The following is a 16405-nucleotide window of genomic DNA, read 5'->3' on the forward strand; positions in this document are numbered from 1 at the left end:
TATCAATCAATAAACATTTATTAAGCACCTACTATGTGCCAGGCACTATGCTAAGTGCTAAGGACACAAAAAAAGGCAAAAGGCAGTTCCTGCCCTCAAGGAACTAACAATCTTTAAGTCTTCTGGCTCCACCAGGTAGAAAGACCTGGATATCATCAAAAAAACAATACAGATAAAGACTTACTATTTTTCACCATGACAGACACTGGAGATACAAAAGTAAGACAGTTCCTGCCTTCAAGGAAGTTAACATTTTTATTTTGATATGTTCAAAATACAGAGTGATACAGAGGGTCAGGAGCTACTAACTAAAAATTGGGGGAATCAGGGAAGACTTCTTAGAGGAAGTGGGACCTAAAGCGAACCTTGAATGGAGCTAAGAGTTCCAAGAGGCAAAAGTGAGAAAGGAGAGCATTTTATGTATCACTCAAAGGCACAAAGGTGAGAAATAGAGCATCAGATACAGAATATCAGCAAATATCAAGTAACAGCAAGTAGATCAGTTTGGCTAGAGTTTAGAGTACCTAAGAAGCAGAGATGTGTCATCAGTCTGAAAAGATAAACTGGAGCCTGATGAAGGGCTTTAAATATTAAACAGAGTCAGTCAAAAAACATTTACCAAATTCCTACTAGGTGCCAGGCACTGTACTAAGTGCTGGAAATACAAAGAAAAGCAGAAGGCAGTCTCTGTTCTCAAGAAGCTCACAGTCTAATGTGGGAAAAAACATGCAAACAACTATGTACTATCAAGCTATATACATGAAAATTTGGAGATTATCAATCGAGAAAAGGCACCAGCATTAAGGGGCATCTGGAAAGGCTTCTTTGTAGAAGGTAGGATGTTGGTTGAGAATTGAGGGAAGCCAGGAGGTGGAGATAAAGAATTCCATGCAAGGAGGATAGCCAATGAAAATGTCCAGAGTTGGAAGACAGAGAGTCATGTTTGAGGAAGAGTAAGTAGGCCAGTGTCACTGTATAGAAAAGTATGGGGTGGAGAATGGGGAAGGGGGAGACACAAGAAGAGTGGGAGTAGGAAAGGTTAGAAAAGGCTCTGAACATCAAAAGACTTTACATTTGATCTTAGAGGTAAGAGAGAGCCAGAGAAATGTATTTAGTAGGAAGAAGTGACATGGTCAGACCTTTGCTTTGGGAACATCACTTTGACAGCAGAGTGGAGGATGGTCAGGAGTGGGGAGAGACTCAAGGCAGCCAAACCCCCCCAGCAGCTAGTGCGATAGTCCATGTGTGAGGTGGTGAGGGCCTGTACCAAGGTGGTGGCAGTGTCAGAGGAGAGAAGGAGACATATCTGAGAGATGTTGTGAAGCTAAAATCAGTAGAACGTGGAAACAGATTTGAATATGAGGGTGAACGAGTGAGCAGCTGAGGATGACACCTAGGTTGGAAGCTGGAAGGGTGGCAGTACCTTCAACAGTAACAGGGAAGTTTAGAAGGAGGTCTGGGGGCAGCTCGGTGGTGCAGTGGATACAGCACCGGCCCTGGAGTCAGGAGGACCTGAGTCCAAATCCGGCCTCAGACACTTGACACTTACTAGCTGTGTGAGCCTAGGCAAGTCACTAAACCCCGACTGCCTCACCAAAAAAAAAAAAAGGGGAAAAGAAGCAGAAACACCAATTTACACAGCCTTCCCAAATTTAGCCACGGAAGGCATGACATATGGGATGACAGATAGTGGGACTGGATAAATCAAGTAAGTGTTTTTTAAGAATGGGGAAAATATGAGCTTGTTTGTAGGCAAAAGGGAAGCCACCAGTGGACAGGGAAAGACTGAGGGTAAGTGAGAGATTGGGGATGATAAAGGGGGAAATCTATTGGAAAAGGCAGAGATCACTTGTGCACAGAGGAGTCAGGCTTGGCAAGAAGGGCCACCTCTTCATGTGAAACAGAGATGAAGGAAGAGATGGTAGAAAGCATCTAAGTATGTGAGATGAGGAAAGGGAGAGAACAGAGAGTTCTTGGTGAATGGCCTCAATTTTTTTCAGTAAAACATGAGGGAAGGTTCTAAGCATGAGAAGGTGGAAGGAAAGAAAGCCAGAGGAGATTTAAGGAGGGATGAGAAGGTTTGGAAGAGCTGCTGTGGTGAGTGGGATAGTGAATTAATTAGGGAGGTTTAGAGGGAGTTGATATTTTAGGGAGGTACAAACAAAGATAATGGGAGTCACTAAAGCATCTTGAACAAAAGTGTGGCACAGTCCAAACTGTGTTTTAGAATTATCAATATTAGCAACTATATGGTAGACATATTGGACAGAGGAGAAACTGGCAGCAAGAAAACCAATTACAAGAATATCACAGTGATCCAAGTGAGAAGTGATATGGGCCATGGGCCTGAACTAGGGTAGTTGTGGTATATGCAGAGAGAAAGAGAAAGATAAGAGATGCAGGAGAAATGAAATCAACAAAGAGAGGGGGTGCCAGGAGTGAGGGAAAATTAAGAGTAAAGAATGATTCCAAGGTCACAAACCTGGGTGACTAGAGGATTTCTGCACCTGACAGAAATGGGGAACTTAGGAGGAAGGACGGGTTGAGGAAGAGAGATAATGAGTTGGTAATACGTATTAAAGTCTGATATATTCAGAACACTATTAAGGAGGCAGCCGGAGATGAACAACTGGATCTCAAGAGAAAGATGAGGGCTGGCTATGTTGATATCAGCATCATCTCCATACAGATGATAGTTGGATCCACGGGAGCTGATGAGATGGAATTCCGAAGACATAAAGAGAAACAATTTCGATGAGGAGGAATAATGGGATTTTTCTGAGGAAACCAATGTAGATACACAGGAAATTCACCAACCAACTTAGACTTTAAAAGAGAAATGTATCTTGTGGAGAAGATAGATGAAAAGAGATGGATTACATGATAATATAGTCAGATGGATTCAGAACTGGTTGGATGTCTGGACTCAAAGCATTCTAACAACTCAATGTCAATGTGGCAGGAAGTTTCCAGTGGAATATTCCAAGGATTTGTACTTGGCCCTGTCCTGTTTAACATTTTTATCAGCGACCTGGATAAAGACATACATGGTATAATATGAAAATGACATAAAGCTGGGTGGAATAGCTAGCACACTGGATGACAAAGTCAAGAGCCCAAAGGCTCCTGACAAGCTAGGGTACTGGGATGAACCTATTAAGATGAAATTCACTAGGCATAAGTGTCGTCTTACACTTGGGTACAAAAAAGTCAACTCCAAAAATATAAGATGGGAAGCATGGTTAGGGAACAGGCATTCTGAAAAGGATCTCAGAGTTCTGGTGGGCTGTAAGTTCAAAAAGAGTCAAGAGTGTAATGTGGTAGCCAAAAAATCTAATGCCATCTTGGGCTGCATTAGGAGGAGCATAGCTTCTGGGAAGAGAGGTAATAATCCCTCGGTGACCGCCTTTGTCATAATTCATCTAGAACACTGTGTTCAGTTCTGGGCAACACAGTTTAAGAAGAACATTGATAGAGATTGGGACAAAGCCAAGATAGTGAAGTGGCAGGAAGACGTATAGTGAGTCTGCCTTCCACCCCCCCAACCCCCGCCAACTCCACTCTCCCCAGTAAACTCTTCCAAACACATCTAGAAAATGTGCCAGACCAAATCCAAATGGGGAAATCTAAGAAAAAAAGGCACAGTGAGCCGCTTTTCTAGCTCAGGACAGCAGAGGGACACAGACAGCAAGGTAGGCAGAAACTGGGAACAAAGTCTGGCCACAAGCCATGCCCAGGATAAGAGGAGGTGCCCACTGGGGCACCAAGTGTAGGGTGCACAAATAGTTAGGTGCCAATGGATAGCTTTGTCACCTCCCACCCAGTTCAAAGATCTAAGGTCAAAGATCTAAGATGGACTGAGAAAACGTCCTGTGCCTAGGGATTAGGCATGGTCGCAGGCCACTGATGTGTACTGAGCAAAGAAGAAGTGCAGAAGCAAAGAGCAGCAGTGTGGCTCAGACTCCAGGAACAGAGAAGAGTCTCAGCTCCAGCTTCCAGCCTAGTCTGAAACCTTTAAGGAATAACCAGGGCAGGTAATCCCAGAGCAAAGGGAATCTGCAGTTCTGCCAGCTTCCCAGCAGGCTGATAGGGTCTGAGTGCAGCGCAGTCTAATGATGTTCAAACCCAAACCTAGGTCAGGAAATTGCAGAGCTCAGACCAGGAAGGCAGTGGTCAGATTTTTGGGGAGCACTGAAATCTTGCAAGTACCCAGCCTGTGTCTGAAATCCTGGAATAACATAATACTTAATACCTCAAGAAAGCAACAATAATACCAGCCCAGACCTTTCTTCCAGAAATAGAGGGAAAAACAGAGACTGGGTCCAACATCAGGTCCAAAAACAGAAAGCTGGAAGAATATTCAAAAAAAAAAAATCCCATCATTTAAAAAAAAAAAAAACTTATTATGGTGACAAGACCACTCAAGACACAAACTTAGAAAAAGAGAATAACTCCAAAACATTTACAAGCAAAGCCTCAAAGAAAAACACAGCCGGGACACACAGTTAACTAAAATTCCTGAAAGAGATAAGAGAGTTTTTTTTAAGTTTTTAAAATGTGTTTTATAAATTAAATGAGTACTAGAAGAAATAAATGAAAGAAAATGAGATTTATGGAAGAAAGAATTGGAAAGGGGAAATAACTTGGCCTAAGAGGTACAAAATCTTGCCCAAGCAACAAACTCCCCGAAAATTAGAATGGACCAAAGAGAAGCCAATGACTCCATGAGACAAGAAGTATTTAAACAAAGTCAAAATAATGAAAAGAAAACTAGAAGAAAATGTAGGATAGCTCATAGAAAAAACAACCTGGAAACCAGATGAAAGGGAAAAAAAATTTAAGAATCATTGGACTACCTGAAAGCTATGACCAAAGAAAAAAAAAAAAAGGCTTAAACATTATGTTTTAAGAAATCTTATTACTTCATTTGATCCTCACAACAACCACAGAAGGTAGGTGCTGTTTCTACCCCCATTTTACAGTTAAGGAAACTGAATCAAACAGAGATCTAAGTGACTTGCCCATGATCACATAACCAGAGTGTAAGGACAAATTTGAACTCAGATCTTCCTGACTCAGCACTCTATTTATTGTGCCAAGAATCAGGAATTTGTTCTGCTTGACTATAAATATTTATAATGGGTTTTGTTTTTCTTGCTTTTTTCTTTCAGGAAAGGATGTAGGAGAGAGAGAATTCAAAATTGAAAATAAAATAAAATTCAACTTTAAAAATTAATTGAAATGATGGAAAACGCTATCCACATCCAGAGAAAGAACTGTGGAGTCTGAATGCAGATCGAAGCATACTATTTTCACTTTTTTTTGTTGTTTTGGGGTTCTTTTTGTGGTTTTTCCCTTTTCTGTTTCTTCTTACACAACACGACTAATGTGGAAATATGTTTAACATGATTGCACATGTATAACCTAAGAATTAATAAGTTGAAAGAATCCACCAATCACTTCCTGAAAGTAGACCCAAAATGAAAACTCCCAGGATCATTATAACCAAAACGCAGGGCTTCCCAGCCGAAGTAAAAACAACGCAAGCAGACAAAAAAAAATTCAAGCACTGAAGAGCCAATCAGGATTACACGGGGTTTAGCTGCCCATTCCTTTTTTGCTCCACTGTTGTTAGCTGCGTGCTGACTCAACTTTCCCTTCAGGTCAACAATAAATTGTGCACACATGGAGATGACACGTAAGGACAGATTAAAGGAACAGGGCATGTTTGGCCTAAAGAAGAGAAGGCTCAGGGGAGGCATGTTGATCTGAAGGTCTATCGCGGGAAAGGGGATTCAATTTGTTCTATTTGGCTTCAGAAGGCAAAATCAGGAGCAATGAGTGGAGTTTGCAAAGAGGAAAGTTTAGATTCAATGTTAGGATAATCTTACTAACAATTAGAGCTGTGTAAGAGTGAAACGCTTCCTATCAAAAGGTAGCGGGTTCCTGTTCCTTAGAGGTCTCCAAGAAAGGACTGACTGCCACTTGTCAGATTTGTTCTAGTGAAGGTTCCTTCAGGTATGAGCTGAACGAAATGGCTGCTGAGGGCCCTTCCAGCTCTCAAATTCTGCGATTCTGTAAGACCACCAAGAGAGTACAGAAAGAAGAGAGTTTAGGACAGAACACTGGGATATACCCACACATCGGGACTAACATATGGATAATGACTATGCAAAAGAGACCAAGAAAGATCAGTCAGGAAGAGAACCACTATCATAACAGACGAGTGTCATCATGAAAACCCAGGGAGGAGAGAACATACAGAAGGAGAGGGAGAACAACAGAGCCAAACACCATAGAAAAGAACAAGAAACTTGAGGACAGAGAAAAGGCCATTGGATTTAGCCTCCCTGACAGTGGTCATCCATCCCTTTCCAACTCACTACAAAGCAGCCTATTTCACTAGTGGACAGTTCTAGCTGCACATACCTCCTTATTGATTGTGGCAGAACTTCCCAAACAACTCCTCCCTGGCGCCACCAAATAAAGTATGCTTCATTTTTGACAGGACTGTCCTTCACAAGTTTGAAGACAGCAGTTACAGTTTCTCTTGGTTTTCTCTTCTTCAGATTAAACATCCCTAATTCCTTCCTTCAAACCTCATGTGATATTATATGAATTGCATGGTCTCTGAGATTCTTTCCAGCTATGAAATTTCCCAATTCAACAAAAGTGAACAGGTTGGTAAAATAATTTTCCCCCTGATCCCTCCAGAATTACAGAATCTTAGAGTTAGAAGGGAGCTTAGAGCCCAGATACTCCAACCCATCTGAACAACCAGCTCTTTTGCAATACCCCCACCAAGTAGCCGCCTTTGCCTGGTTCCTCCAGGGCTTGTGGAGGTTTCCCACAAGCCAAGTCTGACTCTGTGCCGTAAGTGAAGGCAAATCTCCCAGTTTTGCTCTTAAGCTATGGAACATGAACTGTGGAGTATTTCCCCAGCTGGAAATAGCTGTGTCCTCAGTCATCCCATTCTGAGGAAGGGCCCACACCAGCCGTGCTTTACTCTCTGGATTTGGTCACCATGGGTCTGGGAGTGGACCTTCCTCCTCCTCCCTCCCACCTTTTCAGTTCCCTTTTATGTGTTACCTTCTCCACTAGAATATAAGCTCCTCAAAAGCAGGGACTCTTTCCCTGACCACCATGACTGGCACAGAGTAGGCACTTAATAAATGCTTGTTGTCTTGACTTGAAATGAGGAGGTTTGACCTGGAGAAGAGAAGACCCAAGGGAGAGCCATGAAAGCTGACACGTGGAAAAGGGATCAGGCCCTCAAGCTGATACAATAAGCCTTTGTTAAGGACCTATGGTGCCAAGCTCTGCAGACAGCAAGACAAGAAAAAACAATTCCCCAGCCCCCTCAAGGAGCTTGCATTCCAACGAAAGATAAACATATATACAGCTTAAGGATGTAACTTGACAGTTTGAAGGAAGAAACACTGGCAACTGGGGAGATCAGCAAAGTCTTCCAACAGGAAATAGTTCATGAGCTTAGCCTTGAAGGAAGCTAGGGATTCTGAGAAGGATGGGCCTTCCAGACTAGAGGTGGAGAGGTGGAGGAAGAGATGGCATGTAGCCTATACAAAGGCACAAGTCAGGAGATAGACTGCCAAGTCAGAAGAGCAGCAAGAAGCAACTTTGGCCAGAACAGGTGTGAAACTAAGGAAATGCATATATTGGTATTCTGTGCTGTCAATGTGAAGGTGAGCAAAGGGTAAGATGGTAAAAAAATATGTTGGAAAATAGAGATCAGACTAATACTACACCATTGGTGGAGCTATAGATTGGTCCAAATGGTCTAGAAAATAATTTGGAATTATTCCAGGAAAATGATTAAATGAGATCCCATTACTGGGCATATACTAAAAAAAGATCAAAGATTTCCTCTAGCAAATATATGGGGAAAGGCCCCATCTAAAACAAACTATTTATAGCAATACTTTTGTGGAGGCAAAACTGGAAACAAAGTGGTACCCACTGATTTGTAAATGGCAGGCAGGACTAGATGATGAACAACTGGCTCCCAACAGGAGAGGTATTTGTGTGCCTTTGCAACACCTCCAATCTGACCTTTCAACAATTCAATTCAAGCATTTATTAAACAACTTCTAGGTGCCAAATACTGGGCTAGGTAGAAGGGATACAAAGAGAAAAATAAAAGAGCCCCTGTCTTCATTGGGAGGCGAATAAAGATATAAATTCATATGATTATCATTTCACAAAAAGTAAAACTTGTATAAACATAAAGCCACTGCCACAACAAGGCCAAAACAACCCAGAAACTGCAACTACTGGAGATGAAATTGAGGAGAGTGACTGAAACATGCACAAGAAAGCATGCTGAGGCAACACCATTCTGAAAAAATTGAGCGGCTGATTTTACAGAAATCTGGAAGAGGGGAAGAGACTAGTTCAAAAATCATACCCAGTCTCACCCAAAATATCAGTCAGCAGGACATCAATAATTACAAACCATCACTCTATAATATCTTTATGAAAAGGCTCTACTTTTTATCAAAGGTGTCCTTAATGAAAATATGACAAAGCTTCTCCAAGCAACCTTTAAAGCAGGCCATATCCTCACAGTCAGACAACTGAATGAATGGTACAAAGAATACAAGATCTCAATGCATTTAATTGTTAAAAAAGTATTTGACTCAGTAAAGCAAAACACAGCATGCAAGGCTCCCTGTCCACAAGGCATCTTGCAAATCTAAGCTCACACAAAGAATACAAGGCAGTACAATTTAGCAGGAAGAGCCTTGATACCTCCTGCTAAGTCAGAGACCCTGAGCTCAAATTCTACCTCTGAAACTCCCTGGTGCCCTCAGACAAGTCACTGAACCTCTCTGGGCCTCAGTTTCCTTATTTGTCAAATGAAGAGACTAATTTAGATGGCCACTGAAGTCCATTCCAATTCGAGTGTTATGATCCTATGATTTCTTAACAGACACACCTGAGGTAATTTTATTCCCTCATCCTCTGTCAATGTTAGGTGAAATTTAAGACAAAAAGCCATGCTCACCAAAGGTGTGGACCACTGTTCTGGAAGATGTTCTAGGCATATTTCAAATAGAAGGATTCCCAAGAAGTGGCAAGGTTTTCCAAATGTTCTTGTCTGTCAATGATACTGTGCTCATTGCATAAAGACCAAGAATATTATAGGACCTCCTAAATGAGATCCCTGAACACTGGAATTTGCATAAAAATCCATAAAGGAAAAACCAGATGGATAAAAAAGCTTTAATACTGAGTGTATGATATGTAGTTGCATGGGCACTCCATTGAGTTAGGTGATCACCTCATCCTATCTTGGACAGGCAGACAATGAGCTAGGCCCAAAACTGGGCTGGATCAAATTTGAGCAAGTGCATTGAAAGTCAATATCCCAAGCTGCTCCTGATACAAAAACGGACCTTTTCAATGCTAGCGTTCTAGTGATGATAACACAGTTATGCTTTGTGAAAAAATTTCCACTCACAATACAAATTTCGAGTGACCTAAAGACTAATGGACAGATACATGGTTGACTTACATAGGCTGTAAGCACATCACCAATAACTGCTGAACTCAAGTAGCATATATTTTTTTTTCATTTCATCTGAACTGTGATTTCACAGGTGTAAGGAGTTCCTTGGGTGAGGAAACACGCATTAGCACCTGCTCTGCAACTTATAGTCTTCAAGGTGGGGGGGGGGGGGCACTGAGAAATTAAGAGACTTGCTCGAGGTCACAGCCAGTATGTGTCCAAGGCAGAACTTTAACCTAAGAGTTAAGGTCAACCTAAGAGGCCAGCTCTCTCCATTACTGCCTCTCCTAGCATAAAGGAAACATTCAAGAAATGCATAATTGGAAAAGGAGGCAGCCTAGTCACAAAAAGTGTTAAATGGTTCCCAAGAAATGGTAAAAGACCTAGAGCAGGTGTTCTTAACCAGGGGTCTAAGAACTTGTTTTTTTTTTTATATTTGGTTACTGTATTCCAATGTATTTGGTTTCCTTTGAAATCTCATGTGTCTTATTTTATGCATTTAAAACCATGATTCTAAAGAGGTGCCTAGGCTTCTCCAGACTAAGTGTATGTGGCAGGGGAGGGCTGGTGAGGGGGATGACACAAAGCAAAGCATCCTTCCCTGCTTTTGCGAAGTCTCCAGTGCTTTTGGGCAGTTCACTATGGACGATTTATGGGAGAATGTAGACAAGAATGGCATAGAATGAGAACGCAGGAATAAGCTGCAGTCTGCCCCATAGTAATGAGATACCCATTATATCAATTAATCAACAAGTTTTATCTCCCTACAGAGACTGTAAGTTCCTTCCTGAAATAACTGTCATATGACAAGCTCCCCAGTAGGTGCTCAATATAGATTTACTAATTAATTTAAGTATAAACAAACTAGGAGGCCAGTCTGCTAAAGTAAACAGAGAGCTGTCCTTGGGTTCCGAAGAAGCGGGTTCAAGTCCTGCTTCTGACAATAATGTTAAAATAATAGTTTTTCTAATTACACATAAAAACAATTTTTAACATTCTTTTTTTACATTTGAGTTCCAAATTCTCTCCCTCCCTTCCCTCCCTGAGAGGACAAACAATTTGATAGAGGTTATACACTTCTGACATATAATAACTATTTGACCACAGATGATAGATCACAACATTCTCTACTTTGATTAAATCACAGGTCTTTGACTAGGTCTTTTGACCTAAATGCAGGTCTAGACCAAAAACAAAGAGGGGGTAGAGGAGGGGAAGGGGGGAGGCCACACTAGGGAGTTAATCAGAGATTTGACTGCGAATAACTAGGAAGGAATTTATCTTAGTGATAATATAAAAAAAAAAATCAGTAGTAAGATACAATCAAAGTTTAAGAGTAAAGAAGAAATCAGCCAACCCATAACTACTATGTGCTAGGTACTACGCTAAGCACTGGAGATACAAAGAGTTTGTAAAAGATAGTCCCTGCCCTCAAGGAATTTACAATCTAAGAGAGGAGACAACACAAAAACATATACATATAAATCAAGCACATGCGGGATAAATAAGAAATAATTAAAAGAAGAAAGGAATAAATAGGACACTAAGATTCTATGCTTAGAGATCAGATAAAATGAACTCACAGTATAAGCGAAGTTGAACCACTTATTTATAGCATACTAAAAATTATTTTAGGGGCAGCTAGGCAGCACAGTGGATAAAGCACCACCAGCCCTGGAGTCAGGAGGACTTGAGATCAAATCCAGCCTCAGACACATAATACTCACTGGCTGTGTGACTCTGGGCAAGTCACTTAACCCCAATTGCCTCACCAAAAAAAAATTATTTTAAAGTTCAAATTAGCATATAAAATGAGGTAGCTAGGTGGAGCAATGGATAGAGCACTTGACATGGAGTCAGGAAAATCTAAGATCAAATCCACCCTCAGATATTTACTAGCTTTGTGACTAAAGTCAAGTCATTCAATAAACTGAAGATAACAAGAGCACCTACCTCCCAAAGTTGCTGTGCAAATAAAATGAGATACGCGTAAAGCTCTTTGCAAACCTTAAAGTGCTACATAAATGCTAAGCTATTTTGTTCCGTCCAAGGCACAAAAAGAACAAAATTACTTTGATATAATACTTTACCACTGGTCTCTGTGACATGGGAGAGGAGAATTCTCTAAGTTAGAGAAGATAAAGAATGATGCTTTTAGACTATAAATTTCATAGACTGTAATCTAAGAGAAACTGGATGGTTCTTTTAAGTAGTCACTTCATTAAACACACTGTTTAACCCTACTTGCCATCAAGAAACAAAATGCCAAAAGCCAGACCATTAAGAAAGAAGTGAGAATAACTAGCCTTAGACAATTCGCTGAAGGAGATTTTTAGCAAGGGGACAGATAACCTGATGATAAGACGTGAGCTGAAATAGTTAAATCTATTCAATATTCAATTGCAACAAAACTAATGTAAATAAGGCCAGAAATTTTTTTTTAAATGGGGCTTGCATGGCTATAAGTCATGAAATTCCTCAAATTGGTATCTCTCTTGAGGTGTTAAAATGACTCATCATACATTGTTACATACTGTACATTCCTAGAGAAACACTATAAAAGTATATAATGCTGACAGAGAGGAATCTAAGAAATGTTTACCAGAATATGAAATGAGGAAGAGATTTATTCCTAAGTGCTCATTCTGCTGATTTGTCATTTTCCCAGTTCACCAGAAGATTAACAAAGCAGTTTCACTCCACCACTGGTTTGGGGTTTTTTTTTTTCCCTAGGCAGCTTGAAGGTCAGTGGATTTTTTATTTTCTGTGTGCCTGGGAAATCAGATTAAAGCCACAGGGATTTATAAATTTGCTCCAAAGCTCAAACTTCCCACTAGTTACTACAAAACTAGGCAAATCTACTTCCAACATGCATTGCCTCCATGTATTGCATATCCACGTGTGCAAGATCTCTCCTTTTGTAGAAAAAAACAATAAGCTGTCACTTTGACAGTCAAAGGTCAAAGAGCTTCCTAGAGATGCAAAGTAAGGCAGACTAAAGCAGGTTCTGTTGTTAAACACATACAAGAGCACAGCAGTAAGAACTTCAAGGTCAAAACTGTTTCAGGATTCCTGCAATTCCGGGCTTTGAAAGATTCTGTGTCCAGAGCAAAAATTAGCCATGAGGTCATGCTACCCCTCGTTGGTGGCCATGTTATCAGGTACTTTAAAAATGTATACACTCAGTTACCAAGCATTTTAAAATAGGAGTACGCAGAATGAAATACGTGAGTCTCTCTTTTAAAAAAACCTCTCCTAAGGGGCAGCTAGGTGGCTTGGTGGATAGAGCACTAGCCCTAGATTCAAGAGGACCTGAGTTCAAATACGGCCTCAGACACATAACACTTACTAGCTGTGTGACCCTGGGCAAGTCACTTAACTCCACTGCCTAGCAAAAAAAAAAACAAACCTCTCTTGGTTTTCCATGTCATAAAAAGTTCTTCCATGCCACCCCAGAATTAGTAGTTTTGTTAGCTTTGGAAGAGAAAGATGAGAAGAACTCATTCTAGGAAGGAAGGAAGGGCTAATAACACTTTGTTGGTGGTGGTGGTGGTGTTCAGTTGTTTCATCAGTCCCACTCTTCATGACCCCATTTGGGGTTTTCTTGGCAGAGATACTGGAGAGATTTGCCATATCCTTCTGCAGCTCATTTTACAGATAAGGAAACTGAGGCAAACAGGGTTAAGTCCAGGGTCACCCAGTTAATAAGTGTCTGAGGCCAGATTTGAACTCATGAAGATGAGTCTTCCTGACTCCAGGATTGGGGCTATATTATCCACTGGAAAACCCAGCCACCCCAATAACTCCTTACAGAACTGTTTATGGTTTTCCATGTACTTTTATCTCATATAATTCATTCAAGAGCACTATATGGCCCAAAGGGCACAGGTCATCAATCCCCATTTTACAGACTAGGGAAGTGCAGTTCAGAGATGATGTAAATTACCCAGTGGTACTGACACACAGTAGGAAACAAGGCACCCAAGTCTAATTACTAGTCTAGAGCTCTTTCTACTCCACATGTCATGGCTTTTCAGATACCTTAAGGGATGGAAGGATCAACATTCTTTTTTTCTAATTAATTTATTTTTAGTTTTAAACATTCACTTCCATAAGCTTTTAAGTTTTAAATTTTCTCCACCTCCCTCCCCAAGACGGCGTGCAATCTGATATAGGCTCTACATATATATTCCTATTAAACATATTCCCACATTAGTCATGTTGTAAATAAGAATTAGAACCAATAGGAGGAACCACAAGAAAGAAGAAACAAAAGAGAAAAAAAAAAAGAGCAAATAGTATGCTTCAATCTGCATTCTAACCCCATAGTTCTTTCTCTGGATGTGGACAGCATTTTCCATCATGAAACTTACGGACATGGCTTAGAGAAGGATCAACATTCTTGAAAGGAAGCTTTCCCCAACTGCTGAACCACAGTACCCTGTGAATGCTAAGCAGAAAACACACTACCGAGGAAGACATACATAGTGAGAACCGCAAGGTATATAACACCAAAACTTGCAGCACCATTCACACTGTCCAGTCTGGGAGAGAAAAATAATATTCCTGCCATAGCCTCCTTTAATTTCACAAATACCTAATAAGCTCCTACTATGTACCAAGTGCTACCTACACTAGACACTGGAAATGCCAGAGGTCTCCATGCAAGTCCTTATCTTGGGTTATAATCCAATGCAACATTCACCAAATGGCATATAACAAGAATATAACGCAACAAATACTTTCCCACAGGAAAGCAGAGAAGATTCTTCTGTATCTGCGTGAAACAAGTTCTAGACAATGCAAACACATCTAGGGACAAGACTTCTCTTTCTACATGACACTAAACCCAAAATCCTAATGGGGATCCTGAAAGTATGTCCACAGTTCCATCACCTTCCTCCAACAGAAGCGGGTATCCTGGCAAGCAGCAAAGAGGCCCTAGTCACACCACCTAAATATGCCGAAGTCAGAAAAATGACAGGACATCACCCTTGCACGGCATCCAGCTCTTAAAGACTGCAACAGAGATGCCCAGGCCCCTAGGCCAACTCCAGCTTCTCAGTAAAGACTGTAGGAGTCAGAGGAAAGAACAGGCCCACTCTGACTCTAAGCCCCTTCTTCACCGGTGACTGAGCCTATATGACACCAGCTGGCCTAACATCAGCCCAAGTCACTGGGACCAGCGATCCTCAGAGGCCATCTGTGCTGCAGTCTATCTATCCCACCTTCCTCTTTATGTAATCAGCTGAAGCCAAAGTCAAGTACTCTGGGCTTCGCCATCTCCCCACCCTCTGCTTCCTCCCTGAAAGCCATCCTCCCGAAGTAAGGCCTCCATGAGGCGGCTTCAGGTGTTACCTCCTCTCCTTCAGCTTATAGATTTCTGCCTTTACAAGTTCCCTGTCAGCTCTTGCCTTCACCCCCACCACGCTCTAGCTCTATACTAGTTATCTGTGTGCATTTCATCTGCCCTGCCCCCATCAGCTCCTTCAGAGCAAGGACTTGGCCCATTTTGTATCTGGGAATGCCGTAGGATCAGCACTCCCATTTACAGAGTAGCTAGAAGAATTCGATTAAACAAGACTCCCTAAGGGGCCAAAGTTTAAAAAGGGAATCTTCACCACAATCGGGGTGGAAAGCAGGACTCAGTGAGAGAGAGAAGAATTCCCCAAGCTAAAATAGGAGGGAGATGCAGTCCAGAAGGCAAAAATCTCCAGAGAAAGGGCAAGAGATCTCAGAATCATGGAAATGTAAGGATGAGAATGCCTGGGGTAGGAAATTCTAGAGGGCTGGAGGAGTGGGGGAAGAACTCTTGGGCAGATGCTTCCTAATCAAGCATCCTGAGAATGGGGAAACACAAGTGAGATTCCAGATCTAAAAGACAACAAAGAGATGGATAACCCGGAGAATAGGCATGGAACCCCTACCCCAGGGTGTAAGGAAAGCCAAGGGATCTCCCAAAGATACCTCAGGGGAAGTAGAGGGCCTTGAGGATAGAAAGGGGGCATCCTTGGATGAAATGAAGCAGTTAGGGAGAAGGGGAAAGATAACGTGGCAATGTGGGGAAGTTCCTAAGAACTAAGGGGAGATGAAGGACTAAAGGAAGTTGCAGCATCAGTGAGGTTATGGGGGGAGGGGAAACTTTCAGATGAAAGAAGAGCAGAGAAAAGGTAAGAACTGGGGGAGGGGCAGGACCCGGAGACCTAGTTCAGAGGGTCTGAGAGGAGGGGAGCTTCAGGGGAAGGGGGTTGGGATGAGGGATCTGGGAGGTGAGACACAGGGGATCCCAGGGAGAGGGGGTGGTCAGCTGGAGAGTGAGAATTGGGGGGTGGGGTGACCAGGGAAAACTCTGAGCCGAGAGGCAGGACCCTGTGAGTTGGGGGTAGGGGAGGGGGGGGAGAAGGGGGAATCCCCGGGCAGGGCTCTGAGGGAGAGGGAAGGAGGTTCTAGGGGAGGGTACAAGGACGCCCTCTTCCCCGCCCCCAACAGAGGGAAGAACCTGAGGGCGGAGCGTGGTGGAGGGGGGAGGCCTCGGGCAGACACCACCACCCCCGAGGGGGTGGGTCCTGAGGGGGGGTGGGTCCTGAGGGGGAGGGGACAAGGCCCTTGGCGAGTGGCAGAGACCCCACACACTCCCGCCCGGGGGAAGAACCCGAGGGCGGGGCGGGGGGGGGGGGCGGGGCCCTGGCCAGAGAACCACCCCCCAGGGGGCAGGCATTGAGGCAAACGAGGCCTTGGGGGCGGGGCCAGAGGGGAGGAGGGGCGGGAGACCCCCGGCCGCTCACCTGAGGCTGCGGTGGGGCCCGAACAAGGCCTGACTGGTCGGGCGCGGGGCTCATAGTCCTCAGCCCCCGGCCGCGGCCGCGGTGGTCCGGG

The 16405-nt window shown here is 42.7% G+C and overlaps 1 protein-coding gene across 1 annotated transcript in view; it reads right to left on the minus strand.

The window, feature by feature from the left end:
- The window catches only part of TESK2 (testis associated actin remodelling kinase 2), a 149525-nt gene extending 133120 nt beyond the window's left edge, over window positions 1-16405 (minus strand). Inside the window, exon 1 of the mRNA XM_027837977.1 lies at window positions 16315-16405. The gene's annotated coding sequence lies outside the window, so the exon portion shown is untranslated. The remainder of the gene's footprint in view (window positions 1-16314) is intronic.

Source organism: Vombatus ursinus, unplaced genomic scaffold, assembly GCF_900497805.2.
Source record: "Vombatus ursinus unplaced genomic scaffold, bare-nosed wombat genome assembly UNPS02014825.1, whole genome shotgun sequence".
Taxonomy (NCBI): Eukaryota; Metazoa; Chordata; class Mammalia; order Diprotodontia; family Vombatidae; genus Vombatus; species Vombatus ursinus.